General features: G+C 41.9%; 1 non-coding gene across 1 annotated transcript; it reads right to left on the bottom strand.

The window, feature by feature from the left end:
• Positions 1-1,801: 1,801 nt before the first annotated feature.
• On the bottom strand, positions 1,802-1,962 carry LOC130888327 (U1 spliceosomal RNA). Its single transcript, XR_009058457.1, has one exon. It is a non-coding gene; the product is annotated as a U1 spliceosomal RNA (small nuclear RNA).
• Between the last annotated feature and the right edge of the window lie 14,180 nt (positions 1,963-16,142).

The following is a 16,142-nucleotide window of genomic DNA, read 5'->3' as shown; positions in this document are numbered from 1 at the left end:
GTATGTCACAAAAGGGGGAGGAAAATCCAAACTCCTGTCCCCATACAGTCCTGATAATACCTTTCTGATGCTTCCTCAATTGTGCAATTAGCCTATGATCAGTGACAACGTCATGCAAATACTATAGATGTGAGCGAAGGAGACACAAGCGTTCTCTTCTTTGGCTCTCAGATCACCTGACCTGGAATAACCACCCCACCAGCTGGCTGTGCTTCTTCATTAGGACCACTCTCAGAGGCAGCATCATGGAGCAAGGGGATGGGTGTCCCTCCTCGGTGTTACCTAAAGAATGATGTACTCTCTTCCCCTGACCTGGGCTTTGGCATGGCCTGAGCGCTGCCATTGCATGGGCTAGCAGCTCCCCTGTGCCTTGCTCCTGTCTCTCTGCTTCACTGGGGGAGGACCCGGAGCCTGCACTTTCCATTTCTGACTAAGAAGATGAATGACTTGCTGTCTTCCTCCTGATTTAGCTGCTTTAGCCAGCCTGAGGGATGTGGCCCCTTTCCCTCAGCAGCCCCAGTGTGTCAGAGCCTGAGGAGCCTTTGCCAGCTTGGGGCTGCAGCCCTGTAAATCAGTCCTGCGCATTGGTATGTGAACGGAGGGACTTCTCAGAGAGAGAGAGCAGTCTGCCGTGCCAGGGTGCACTCGGCTCCTGATTTATAAATCCCTTCCTAGAAAGTCAGGTGCAGAATCCAGGTTTGCAAATCAAGTTATTCTATTCAGGATTTACCAGCTTGATTTTCAAATCTGTTTCAGGACTTGTAAATCTATATTAGGATTTGTAAACCCGTTTAAGGATATGGAAATTAATTTTTGAACTTCTAAAATACTAAAAACCAGTTTGGCTACAACTACTATTAATAAAAGAGAGACTTGTAAATCAAAGCATGCAGTAAGATTTGGCCGGCAGGCCCACAAATGAAATTCCGGAGTTATAACTTCAGGTGGGTACAGATTTATAAAGCTAATTTGTGAGCCATCAGAAAATATAAGATTTTTATTCTGGTTTGAAATATTACAGGGCCGCATCAGCAGTGATACCCTATTTATAAACTAAATTTTTCAAAGCAATAATAATAATCTACTTGGATTTAAAGGATTTGATTTATGGAGTCAAGCGAAATTTTGTTAGAAAATCTATGAGATGGCATGTGTATGTTGGCCTGCACTGGGAGAGCAGCATAAACCAGGTGTGACTGTTAATTGTAGCCCAGAGGGTTCTCTAATAGATGAGAAAACATTACCTGGGGTCAGGCTATGAGGGTGTTTCTAGAAGAGATTAGTATGTAAAGCCACAACCTGCAGAAGGGGTATCCCCTTATCCATGTGAACAGACAGCACCCCAGCCATTAGGGTCCTCACAAAACCTACATTAGGGCATGGTGAGTTCTCTTTCTGCTCCAGTTGGGCATCCAGAGGCAACATGACTTTGGACATGATAGCCTCATGTTCCCGTGTGTCTTAGTTAGGTTTTCTACTGCTACAGTGAAACGCCATGACCAAAAAATATATTGGAGAAGAACGGGTTTATTTGGCTTACATTTCCACATCGCTGTTCATCACTGAAGGAAGTCAGGTCAGGAACTCAAACAGGGCAGAAACCTGGAAGCAGAATCTGATGCAGAGGCCATGTGTGGGTGTGGCTTCCTAGCTTGCTCCCATAACTTTGCTTAGCCTGCTCTCTTTTAGAACCCAGGAATGCCAGCCCAGAGATGGCACCATCCACAATGGGCTGGGCCCTCCCCATCAATCACTAATTAAGCAAACACTTCACTGACAAAACTTTTTTAACAAACAACAAACAGGGAGAACATGAACACAGTTCCCCCTACTACAGTTATACAGTCAAGTTTCCCGCATTCGGGGAAATCACAGGGGTCAACACACCTTAGCACAATGGGTAAGCCTTGCCCTGGGAAAACCACCTGCATGACCATGGTGTCTCCCCTGCCAGGCAAGCGTTTACTGATGGATCTTATGGAGGTATTTTCTCAATTGAAGTCCCTCCCCTCCCTCAGATGACACTAGCTTGTGCTAATTTGGAATAAAATTAGCAAGGACAATTGATCCCTTGTCAACTTGACAAACAAACATATAACTATTAAGCCACCACCCTTTCTTTTCCATTCATCCCCAAGATCTCACATCGAAATCATAAGTAGCTCCCAAAGTACCTGTCTTTACTAATTCAAACACATTAAAATGTCAGTCCCCCTAAAATAGCCAATCTCTTTTAAAATCCAAAGTCTTTTAAAATTAAAGGTCTTTCTACTATGGACTCCTGTAAGATCAAAAATAAATTAAGTACTATCTTACTTCAGGAAGGAAAAATCAGGGCGTAGTCACAGTATGACTAAACAAAACCAGTAGTGTAACTGACTCAATGTCCAATATCTGGGACTCACTCATGATCTTCTGGGCTCCCCCAAAGGGCTTGGGTCATTTCTTACAGCTCCACCCTCTGTAGCACGCACGGTTTGTCTTCAAGGGTCAGGAAGGCTCAGCTCCACTCCACCACTGCTGCTGTTCTTTATGGTCATCCCATGATACTGGCATCTCCAAAATGCTGGGGTCTGCTGCTGAAACTGGGCTGCACTTTCACTATTAGCCTCCTGGGCTCTCTTCATGGTGCAAAACTTCAACCTCTCTGCATGGCGCCTTCCCACCCTCGGTCTTCAAGTGCCACTAAGGCTGTACCTTCACCACTGTCCTTTGCTGGCCTATCCATAGTTTCAAGCCTCAGCTCTTTTCCATGACCCCTTCGTGCCTTCAAAAACTATACCAGCTGGGTGACTCTTACAGTACCAAGCTCAGCTGCGAGCATGTGGTACAACCTCAGCTGCCTCTAGAACACAGTTTGTGTACTGACCCTGAGGAAAAGCTTCCCAGAAGATTTCACCTCAGTGATGCTGGTCTCTTCTTAATCACTGCTACAATCTTGGCTCCAGCTAGCCAGCATCAAATTGTCTCAGCAAAGCAAGGTTTTACTTCAGTTGTTCTGGTTTCTTGTTAATCATGGCTCCTTGTTCAGGCCCAGCTAACCAGAACAACAGAACCTTGATTCAAAATAGCGAATGGTTCTGATAGTCTTTAATTTTTCCTCTGAAACTTGAAAAGTCAGGCCTCCATTGTCTGCGCTGCCTTCAACATCCTGACCTTCCAGGTTCCTAAAAAACATTCCGCTGTGCTCTCCACACTCACTGTTTCTTCTATCCTGAAGTTCCAAGGTCCTTTCCCAATCCCCCCAAAAGACAGTCGACTCTGTCACAGCGATACCGTACTCCTGATACCAACATACTCTGGTTGAGGTTTCCGTTACTGCAATGAAACACCATGACCAAAATGCAGGTGGAGGAAGAAAAAGTGTATTTATCCTACACGTCCATATCATCACTGTTCACCATCAAAGGAACTCAGGACAGGAATTCAAACAGGGCAGGAACCTGGAGGCAGGAACTGATGCAGAGGCCATGGAAGGGTGGTACTTATGGGCTTACTCCCATGGCTTTGCTCAGCCTGCTTTCTTATAGAACCCAGAAACCCCAGGCCAGAGATAGCACCACCCACCATGGGCTGGGCCCTTCCTCATCAATTGCTAATTCAGAAAATACCTTACAGCTGAAGCTTATTGAGGCATCTTATCAACTGATGTTTTATCTTTTCAAATGACTCAGACTTGTGTGAAGTTGACATAAAACTAGCCAGGACATAGTGTCCTCAGATTCTGAGACTTAAACAAGTGCCCCCCCCCCCAATCATCTTAGTTAGGTTTCTGTTGCTGTGAAAAAACACCATGACCATGGAAACTCTTAAAAGGAAAACATTTAATTGAGGGGGCCTACTTATAGTTTCAGAGGTTTAGCCTATTATCATCATGAAGAGAAAATTCATGGGTAACATGGCAGTATACAGGAAGACATGGTGCTGGAGCTGAGAGTCCTTAACATCTTCATAGGCAGGCAACAGGAAGTCAACTGGCAATCACACTGCGGGAAACTTGAGCAAGAGACCTCAAAGCCCGCCCCCACGGTGACACATTTCCTCCAGCAAGGCTACACTTCCTAATAGTGCCACTCCCTTTGGGGGTTATTCTCTTTCAACTCACCACACCACCACCACCACGTTACACCATCCCTGGCTCTCAGGACTTCAGGCTTTCCCATGTATACAGTCTACAACCTGTACCTCATGGCATGGAAAGCCTCCAGAAGCACATGAGAGAATTTCTGAAGGCTTCTCCCCTGCTACCCAACTCTCTAGCCACCCTCTGCCCATCTTCCCTCCCCTTGCCCCTGCTTCCCCAGAGAACTATGATGAACATATCAGTAGTATGCATTGCATTGTTTCTAAAGCACGTGATCACTTCGTTTGTAAACCTCAAGGTATTTCATGATTGCTCCATCTCCACAGAACAGCTGAACCATGAGACTTTGTCTGTTAGACTTTAAACTTCATGATTCGAGGAGGTTGACCACAGCAAATAAAATTATTATCTTGGAGCAGTACTTCTCAGCCAAAGCAATTTTCCCTCAAGGAGGTTTGGAGATATTTTTCATTGTCCTATTTGGGAATACAGCTGCTGTCCAATGGGAAGAGGCCAGAGATGCTTTCAGCCTTCAGTGCCCTGCACACACCCACAACAAAGAAATATATGACCAAAATGTCCATGGTGTAGAAATCAAACAGCCTCTTCAGAAAGGAAAACGTAGCTTGATTAACCCACCAGGATCCCTCCCTCTCTGGTCCCAATGATTCTGCCATGCATGATAAATCAGCAGCTCACGCTTATTTAACTGCTTTATAAGGAGAATGTGGTCAACATCCATAATGTACCACATTGCAACTAGGCTTGGCTACCTCAAGTGTACATGATAGTTGGTCAACAGGGCTTCTGTAGAAGTTTTCTGAAATTACATTATTTGACTGGAGACACCTTCATTTGAATTGAAAACAGGTATGTGGGTTCGGAAGGAAATCCAAGGCTAGAATTCTTTCCAGCTTTTTTCAATAATGTATAAAGCAACCCCATACAGGGAACTCCTAGGGAGCCTGAGACCCTTTTGATTATATGGTGTTTAGAATGAAATAAAACAAATCCCATGTTCTTTTATTCTGACCTGAAAACAGCTTCTAAATGACCACCTTGGGTGTTCTTTCTCTCTACTTATTGCTATGTTCTTCCATTTGAATGACTGCTCAGTATAACCTCAGAAGCCAGCTGAATATTGGCCGATTGTGAAGACAGCCTCATATTGAGATCATAGTAGCCCTCCCCAGACCCGCTCTATTCGTGGACCCAGCCATTATAAGATTCCTAAAGACAGACACGGAACTCCACATTCAAACAGTGCATTTGGGTCACATGGTGAAGGGTATTGTATAAATGCAAATGAACAGAAATATGGCATTGTAAGAGCTCAGCCACTTGTGCAATTAGGAAGGAAATCGGGATTGTAGAGTACAGCATCCAGCTGAGCACTCAATTATGCAAAGAAAAAAGTTTAAGGAAACCCGGCGTGGTGAGTCAGATCTTTGGAAAGTTTAAAATATGTGAAGTGCAGCGAGAACGCCTGTGATCACCCACCTCATCAGCACACACTTCCTGCCGTCCTCATACAGCATGAATTATTTCCCTGATTTCTGTGTTGTTTTGTCTCATTTAACAAACGACCTATGGCTCTAACCCAGAAACCTCCAAATTCCTTTTCTTACCATGGAGCCCATAGCCTCCAGGTCAAGGGAGGCCAGCAAGGGGGTGGGCATCCTTTGTTTATCTAGGCTGCTCACAGCTTGGTGTATATGTACAGATGGAAAAGGGTCAGGAAAACACTGAGCTTCTTAAATTAAATTCTGACAATTTAATCATTCGATGTGAAATGACACTAAGCAAACATGAAGTGTGATGATGACAAGAAACGACTCTGTTTCATATTAATTTGTTATTAATCAACGAGTGCATAAGAGAAGAAAAGGGTCATGGTCAGATCAGACCCCTCGCCATCCAAAAAAAAATCAAGTCAAGGAGCATTTGTCAAGATACACCCTACTAACGCTCTCGGGTTTCTTTTACTAAAGATTCCCCTGCTTTCTAGAGTGTTCTGTATAGACTGGTTCTGTCATGGGAATGTGGAAGTCATGTTCATGATCTTTGTAGAACTCTTTATCCCCGATCACACATGCCAGAATGAGAATGGACAACCTTCAGATCCACAATTCATTCAGCAAGCAATCACCCATCCGGCAGTCACTGTAAACCGAGGTCTTCTCGTACAACATCACTGGTTATGGGGTAATTATATCCTAGAAGAAGAGACAAATGCACCCAGACAGCATATTCCATATGCTAAAAAAAAAAAAAAAAAAAAAAAAAAGACTTCCAGCTACTATGGGAGCATAAGGAGATGAGGTCTTTTAAAAAATGGCTCTATTTAAGCTAGCTTTCTATGTTAAGTGAAATGTATCAGGTACTATCTGCTGAATGACCCTGCCACTGTCATTATGAGATCAGCTGTCCCCACTTGAAAGAACTCAACACAACTGGGCCGTGGACTGTTGACAGTCCCTCCTGGTGGAGGCTCATGAGAAGAGCTGCTAAATTCTCAGCAGAGTCTCTAGCTACTCTCGCCAGCCTTTTGTGTGCACTTCTGTCTAAATTGCCAAGAGCCTTGAAGTCTCAGGGAAGGGCTAGAGTATATGGACTGAGAAAGATTAGGGGGAAGGGACTCCCACTGTAGCTATGGAGAAGCCACCCTCTATGTTTGGTGTAAACTTCCCAGTACAGCTGTGTGTGGGGACCCATACTGCTGTGAGTAACCCCTTACCCATGTCCAGTAAGCCCAATCAACTCATTGGTTTATGTGGTAGACACATGGCATTGGCATGTGGCATATAGACCACCATCTAAAGTTTTCTAGAACACAGGCATGGGGACATCATTGCAGTCACTGTGATTGCCTGGAGGGCTACTGGGTGGCTACAAGCAGGCCTACCATGCAGCATGGATATTCTGCACAGAGAGGTTTTGCTTCCTGAGCCTAAAAAAGCAGGATTTCAACATGTATCTCAGAATAGCATGTAATTTAGAACTTGTGGCTGTTTCAAGAACTTTCCACTTACTATTTTGAGACCACAGTTAATAAATGACTGGAGACACAAAAAGTAGACCACACATAGGTGGGCTGCAGTACATTGGAGGTTTCTGAGATTTTAGGTGAGCTTACTACGGAACTCAATGGATCTCAGATAAAGAACTGACCTCTGCAGTAGAGGTGGGCTCCGCAGCTGATGAAGGCTCACAAAGACTTAACTGACCTCCCTCAAGAAAGAGACCATTCTGCAGCAGGCTGACTTCAGGCTGTATAGTAGCATCCACACCTTCCCAGTCTGCAAGTTCAGCCCTCCTGCTTTAATTGATTAACTTCTGTGGGGCTTGAATAAGAATGGCCCCTATAGGCTCATATATTTGAATGCTTAGTCACTGGGGAATGGCCCTGTTTGAGAAGGATTAAATGTTGTACCCTTGTTGAGGTAGGTGTGGCAGGAATGTCACTGGAAATGGGCTTAAGGTTTCAAAAACTCAGTCTCATTCTCTCCCTCTCTCCCTCCCTCCCCTCTCTCCCTCCCCCCTTCACCCTCTCTTCCTCCTTCTCTTCTTCCCTATGAATCAGGATGTTTCTCTTGGCTACTCCTCCAGCACCATGTCTGCCTGTGTGCCACCATGCTCCCTGCCATGATGACAATGAAATCAATCTTTGAAACTACAAACAAGCCTTCAACTGAACACTTTCTTTTGTAAGGACTGCCTTGGTCATGCATGGTGTCTCTTCGCAGCCATAGAACAATGACCAAGACAGCTTCCAGTCTCTCATGAGCCAATTCCTTACATGAGGACATTGTTGGTTCTGTTCCTCTAAAAGACATTACACATATGGTAGGTGTGTGGTACATATAAGGAACACAGGAAAGACTGCTGAGAAATGCTGGGGAAAGAGGTTGAAACATGAAAACTGAGTACTTCAGAAATGTACTTCCAAGTCATTACTAATGTTTTCTTTTCTTTTTGTACGTCATCTCATTTGCCCCAAACAAGACTTTTTGGTGGAAAGTCTATGCTTTGTGTAGGTTGAGCAAGTGAGGAAGATTTTACACTTGTCTCATTTTCTTGTAACAATTGGTGAAATAACTTCTACTCACCTGAAAGAAATGGAAGAGACGCTAAGACACTATAAAATTTATATAAGGCACTACAAAGTTCATAAACTGTATGATCAAATTCAAAATAACTTAATATTGGCTTGTGTTATTGGAAACCTTTTCATCATTAAGACTGATTGTGCTTATAAATAGTCAGACAAGGAAACTTCACGCAGTCATGTCTAACTACATTGGTACATTTATCACCTGAGTATGGAGTTTAGTGACCTTCCCACAGATATATTCAATACAATCATTTTCCCTGAATCTGCAAAGAGAAGCCTTACTTCCTATAAACTAGTGTCCAGGTTCCCTTGGGAGGATGGAAAGGCAGCTCAGCCGACTGCCTACATCTTCCTGTTCTTAACTATGCCAAACTAACAGGAAGATCAACCCAGATAAAAACACATCCATGTAAGAAATGCAACACACATAGATGCTTGTTTCTGAGACCTGAGGCATGTAGACCAATCCATGTTAGTCTCCCCGCAAGCCCTGAGAAGACTGATGGGCTGTCCTCAGTAATGTCACTGGAGTCCCTCTTGTCTGCTCAACAGAGCCTCCATCTATAAAAACAGAAAAATTATAGGTTGAGGGGAAAAGCTCTTTTTTATAACAATCTGCTCATAATGTTCAATGGAATGATAAATGAATAGGGTTTTCACTTGCAAACTACAGTAATTAGGCCATTCCTCATTTCTTTATTGGAGGCAGACCCAGACATTTTATCATCATTATGTGATCATTTGGTTGTAGCAAGGCACTGTTGTGGACAACACCGTGCATTTACTCACCTTGCCCATCTCTGTCTTTTAAAGGTGGCAGTGAAGGGAAAACGTGAAACTTTTATACCACGTGTATAGTGTAGTGAGGCATAGGGCACTACGCTCTAAGGTTTAATAATTTTAATATTAAATTTAATATTAAAATGCATGGCATTACAGTAACTTAGTAGAAAGATGTGAAAGATACAAGGAGAATAAGACAACCAATATAATATAGTCACCTGCCACCCAATTTTCCAAGATAACTGTCAATATTGTTAATATTTCGGTAAATCTTCGTTAAATCTTTTTACTTTGAGGTTTTATTTTTAAAATAATATTCATGAAATAATAAGATTCAGACAAGTATCAGACACAGAGGCATTCTAATAAAGGAAACAAAATACAGTGAATTTACAAAGCAGTCTCAAAAAACTTAGAATATAGTTTTCGTACCAACCACTGGCCAGCTAGGGCCATAACAGAAAAGCAATTTTTCTTATACTTGTGCCTGAAATCAGTTAGGGGAAGTGAATAATCACAACTTAAGAACTTTGATGAAATAAATATCTTCAAATAACACGAACCTGTAATTTCTGATCAGAATCTGGTGAGATTGCTTCTGGGCTTAATGCGCTCCCTCTCGTGGGCTGGTAAAAGTGGCTCAGGTCGGTGTCTTCCAGGCTCCATGAGAAGACATAACGCAGCAGGATCAATAAGGCCTGCTTTCCCAGGACGTTTTTCTTATCCTATAACCTCAAAAATCATTCTGTGCCACAATGATCACGACAGGGAGGAAAATAAAAAGCTGCTGAACCATCAAAGTTTTCCGTGGCAAGGCTGGTTTGTTTCTAACTCTCACAGCATGGTGGTTAACAGCCCCAGATCAGCAAGAGGAAGACAGAGAAGGAGAGAGTGACTGAAAGAGATCCTTGTGCACAGGGACCGTCACAGCTAAAGGGGAATGAGATTCATTTCCTAGGCATTTGCTATCCAATTTGGCATTGAAAATTTCAAAGTAGATTAAAAAATTCTACTCGCTCCTGAAAAAGAAAGGTCTAAAGTGAAATCTAGCAAGGTTCCAAGAGAGGCTTTCATGGACAGCTCCCTTGGATGCATAGTTCTCATGATCACTGGCCAAGTGTGGGTATAATAGAAAATTAAACTTTTTTTTATTTTACCAATATAATGTATTTATTAATTATTTGGGAATTTCATACAGTGTACCCCACCATGCTCACTGCTCATTCCTCCCAGATCTACCCTCTCATCCTTGTGCCCTCCCCCTGCCATGAAGAATGAGGAGGAAGAGGAGAAGGAGGAAAAGGAGGAGGAGGAAGAGGAAGGAGAAGAAGAAGAAGAAGAAGAAGAAGAAGAAGAAGAAGAAGAAGAAGAAGAAGAAGAAGAAGAAGAAGAAGAAGAAGAAGAAGAAGAAGAAGAAGAAGAAACCAAGTCCAATTTGGTTGCCCATATATTCACTGGAGCCTGATCAAACTCCCCAGTGGCTAGACCCTTGAAGATTTTCTTCTTATCTTTGTGTATATTTTGTTTCTCCTCTTTGAATTGCATAAAACCTACTTAGAGAAACAATTGTTTGCATGTCTATGTGAAAAGTGTTGATTTCCAAGTTTCTCTCTTTCATCATGCATGTGAAGGCCATGTCTATCCAGTTGTGGTGGCGCACTCCAGTAGGATTGGCTAAAGATCACATCTATAAACACAAAGTCATTCTTACGAACCACCTGGTTGCCATGCAAATTCGGAACTACATATTTGCAGAATTCGACCTTGTCTTTAAATCAGTGGCAGCAGATACAGTAAGAACACTGTTCTTTAGTTTTATGACCTGGACAACTTGAATACCTATGAATATTAGCTTCTTACCCTGTGAAGTAAAGAAGAAATCTTGCCTCCCTCACGTAGTCTGTGTGACTGTCAACTGGAGCTCTTAGAAAGCAGGCCACAATGATTACTCTCCACATTCTGATGGTAAAGTACTATTGCTGAAGACAGCACTTCACTGAACACAGAGAAGTCGAACTGGTGCCCAACTAGAACCTTTACCCCTCCTGACTAATGCTCATGCTACTGGAAGGTACTCTGCATGCTACCAAACAGCTACAAACCTTCTGATATACAATGGTGACTGCTTGCAAGATAGGCTAAAACAGTGGTGGCTCCAAGTGACCAAAAAACTATCTGATTTGATCTAAGGCCAACTCCATGAGATTGAACTCATGCCTGATACTAATAAGGTGACCAGGAACCTGAGACTACAGATACTGTAGACCGATGGGAAACCAAATATTATTGCTTTGCTAGAATAACATACCAATACAATTACTATTAAAGACAGTCTACTACAATCATAAATCAATGCCTCACACAGTCATCATCAGAGAAGCTTCCTCCTAGATGGAAACCAATACAGCAACCCACAACTGGACACAACTGAACAACCAGAGACCTTTGAACATTCCGTATTAAGTGGGTTGTCTTCTACAAACCTCTCCCCTTGAGACTCAGAGAACTATATGGAGGAGGGGCTATAAGGAAAAGTTGTAGGGGTAGAGGGAATGGATGATACCAAGGAAACCGTCTGCAGACACAGCAGGACTGAGGTACATATTGACTCTCATAGACTGTGGCAGCATGCGTTGGGTCTGCACAGAGATAGACATGGTCTGAGCAGAGAGATGGGAAAGTAGACGTGAGCTCTTCCATTGCTAATCATGAAGCTATCTCCTAGTGCAACTGCTGACAAAGGAGAAATTACCTTCTCCAAGGGAGTCTCTCTGAGAATGCATAGCACACTCAAGGGCTGGCCCCATGCTCAGCAGGAGACGGCCAAAGGAGAGCAAACTCAAAAGTGTATTTGGAGATTATTTGGAGATTCTGGGGTCTAATATAACTTTGATTGGACTTTTTTTTTTTTTACTTTACTGGTGTTTTGCTTGTATATTATGGTTTTCACTTTTGTGTTTTTGTAGGGTATAAAACATGCACACACACACACATTTTGCATGTTCTTTTGTGTCTTTTTTGCTATTGTTTGTTTTTGTTTCATTATTGTTTATTTATTTGCTTTTTACCTGTCTCTTTTCTTAAAAAAGAGTGAAAAGGCATGGAGTTGAAAAACTGGGGAGGTGACCAGGATCGTAGAGGAGATGAGGGAGGGGACACTATGATCAGGATTTATTGTATGAAAAAAAATTGTTTTTGCCAGATGGTGATGGCACACAACTTTAATGCCAGCACTCAAAAGGCAAAGGCATATATATCTCTGAGTTTGAGGCCAGCCTAGTCTACAAAGTGAGTTCCAGGACAACCAGGACTACACAGAGAAACTGTCTCAAAAACAAACAAACAAAAACACTTAAAAATATTTTCAATTGTATAAATACATAAGAAAAGCACATGAATCACTGTGTTTGTGAGCACAGCCTGCCTCAATACCTGAACAGTCTCTGTTCAATGTTCCTATCCATCTGTCATATGAGAATAGAGCCCCTTGTCTCACCAATGCCCTTTGTGAATGTCTGCTCAAATATCTCCTAGTGTTGTACAGCTTTAAGAGTTTTCTGCAATTTAATCTCATCTCTCATAACAGACTAGAAACTGTTTGAAGTCAGGCGCAGGGTCCAGCACCTCCCTTGCACCTGCCATAGCCTATGTCACCATGCTGAGCATATTGTTCTTAACGAAGACGTTGTTTGATGGAAACAGGACAGTTGAGGGCATCCTGCAGAAAGCGTAATCATTGATACAGAGGTCTGTATTTGATCTCAGATGACAGAGGACATGTCTCCACGCTGCTTCTGTTTCAATGCGTGTATAGATGATTTAGTTCGGCAGCAGTTCATTCAAGTTGGTGAGCCACCTGATGAGTGATCACAGTGGGGGAGTCTTTCTGACAGTTGATAGGCAGTAATTATCAAAGAGAAATACCACCCCAAAACCCAAGAGGCAAACCATATCTCCAGTTATGTAAAACCTAAAATGATCTAAAATAACTTTATTATATTTCAAACCGAAGGCTTAGATTTCAACATTTATGTTTCTCAAATACTGTTTGCAGTTAGAAGAAGAATTTCAGGAGCCAATGAGATGGCTCAGCAGGTAAAGGCAGCTGCCACACAATCCTAATGACCTAAGTCCTGACTTCAGAACCTGCAAAGTTGTCTTACACGTGCAAGCTATGGTACGCAGATGCCAACATTCACATCTAGTTATCATGCACAAACTAATAGCGATGATAATAATAATAATCTTTGAAAACAAGAGGTAGATTTTGATACAAAATGGCAAACTGGTGATATGAAAACACCAGTGACCTACAGGTCATTTCTCAGTGACAGGGTCCAAAGTGGGAGGTGAGTAGAAGATGGGAGACAAAGAAGACGGAGAAGCTGGGGCCAGGAGGTCTTGCATAAACTATGTCTTACACAAAGCAAGATGATTATGAAGTGAAGCATCTTAGATGCTATTTTTCCTGAAAGGGGAGATGGGTTAAGGTCATCAAAAACTATCAGACAGTGGGATAAAGTCAGTTACAAGCTAATCAAACAGTGTTACACAAGGACACTGTGTATCTCAAGAACATTACAGACTGAGCACACAGCAGTCTTGGGACTGATAATCATTGACCCTCTAAGACAAAAAGAGTTGGGTTTTCAGATCTAAAGCCATAGCTACCTCAAGTCCCTGACCCAGGCTATTACTAGATGTGGAATGCTTATTTCTGGGTTCAAAGAAGGAAATATATTCTTTCTGCATACATCAGAGCCTTATGGAAAATCTTAGATCAAAACAGCCCTCAACACGTGGAAATAAGACTGAGCCAACACCAGAAGTTCCTTTACTGGAACTTCAGATTGGAGAATGCAAGGGAGACAGCTGTGATCCAAGGGAAGCAGACTTGTATGGTTTTTGTATGTTTTTTGTTTGTTTGTTTGTTTGTTTTGTTTTGTTTTACTGTTCAGGGTCTCACCACACAACTCCCAAATAAATGCACAGAGACTTCTTATTACTTATGAATGACTGACCTTAACTTGACTTGTTTCTAGCCAGCTTTTTTAACTTAAATTATCCCATTTCTCTTTAACTACATTTTGCCCCTGTGCCTTTTACCTTTCTTTATTCTATATATCTTTTTTCCTTTTCATTCCATGGCTGGCTGAGTGGCCGGATGACTGGCCCCTGGCCTCCTCTTCTCCTTCTCCTTTTCTCACTCCTCTCCTGCTTTTGTTCAAACCTAGATTTCTCCCCCAAATTATTCTCTATGCCTGGCAGCCGCACCTATCCATCTCTCCTGCCTAGCTATCAATGACTAATCAGCGCTTGATTAGACTAATAAGGTGTTTTAGACAGGCAAAGTAACACAGCTTTACAGAGTTAAACAAATGCAACATAAAAGAATGCAACACATCTTTGCATCATTAAACAAATATTCCAACAGCACACCTGAAAACTCTAGAACAAAAGGAAGAAAACTTATCCAGGAGGCATAGACAACAGGAAATAATCAAATTCAGGGCTGAAATTAATAAAACTGAAAAATAGAATACAAAGAACCAATGAAACAAAGAGTTGGTTCTTCAAGAAAATCAACAGGATAGATAAACCCTTATCCAAGCTAACCAAAAGGCATAGAGAGAATATCCAAATTAGCAATTTCAGAAATGGAAAAGGGGACATAACAACAGACAGTGAGGAAATCCAGAGACTCATCAGGTCGTACTTCAAAAATCTGTACTTCACAAAATTGGAAAATCTAAAAGAAATGAACAATTTTCTGGTTTGGAACCACATACCAAAACTAAATCGAGACCAGATAAACAGTTTAAGTAAACCTATGATAGCTAAGGAAACAAACAGTCATTAAAATCTACCAACAACAACAAAAAAGGCTGAGGCCAGATGGTTTCAGCACAGAATTCTACCAGAATTTCAAAGAACTAATACCAATACTCCTCAAATTTTTCCACACAATAGAAGCAGAAAGAACATCACCAAATTCTTTTTACAAAGCTACCATTACCCTGATACCCAAACCACACAAAGACTCAACTAAGAAAGAGAATTACAGAAGAATCTCCCTCATGAATAATGATGCAAAAATACTCAATAAAATACTCCAAAATGAATCCAAAAGCATATCAAAAAAATCATCTACCAGGATCAAGTAGGCTTCATCCAAGAAATGCCAGGATGGTTCAACATACAAAAATCTGTCCATGTAATCCACCATAGAAACAAACTGAAAGAACAAAACACATGACAGTCTCATTAGATTCTCAAAAGCCTTCAACAAAATCCAATAACCCTTAATGATAAAGGTCTTGGAGAAATCAGATATACAAGGAACATACCTAAACATAATAAAGGCAATTCACAGCAAGCCAACAGACACACACACATACACACAGAGACACACACACACCATTTTTGTCACTGGTGGGATCATCTGGAACTCTGGTCATCTGTTCTGGTGACTAGGGATGCTCATCTGTCCCTTTGGTCCAGTCTAGTGTTCTATGGCAAAGGTGTTTAAATTACATTTAAAAGGGTAATGAGTTAAAGAATTAGAGTTTAGTGGGGGTTGCTAGATGTTTGATTATATTTGGATATTTTGGGGGCATTAACTATAATGTGATCACATGCTTTCTGCAAAGAGAAGACCTTGCTATTCATTGTCTACATCAGTCCTCAACATCCAACATCCCTTACAAGATGCTCTTAACTGGAAAGTGAACGTCCTTATCTGGAGGCCTAAGGGCTCACCTCTGAATCAATGAAAGGTGGTGACTATCATAAAACCCTTATATTTCACTCACCTGCAAGTATAAGTAAATTGTTGGCTATGTTCATGACATGTTGGTGCTTATTCTAGTATAAAAAAAATAGACATTCTATGCCTTACCATCAAGGAAATCCAGCACTTGAGGAAACTCACAGAGTATGAGCCTTGTGCCTGGCAGTGTAAGCTGGCATTAACTGAGCGCGAGTACCCTGCGAGTCATTTTAAAATCACCCAAGCTCGGCTCTTCAATTTCAGCAATCCTATTAAGGTCTTTCTTCCATGTCATCTGAAAACACACTGCTACAGTAAAAATATATATCTGCTTCCCTGAGAAAGCAACGCTGAAATTTACATCTGACTTCTCTTCACCCAATGAGAGAGGA

Source organism: Chionomys nivalis, chromosome 16 (genome assembly GCF_950005125.1).
Source record: "Chionomys nivalis chromosome 16, mChiNiv1.1, whole genome shotgun sequence".
Classification (NCBI taxonomy): domain Eukaryota; kingdom Metazoa; phylum Chordata; class Mammalia; order Rodentia; family Cricetidae; genus Chionomys; species Chionomys nivalis.
The sequence above is the reverse complement of the archived record's forward strand: the minus strand, read 5'-3'. Positions and strand labels throughout refer to the sequence as shown.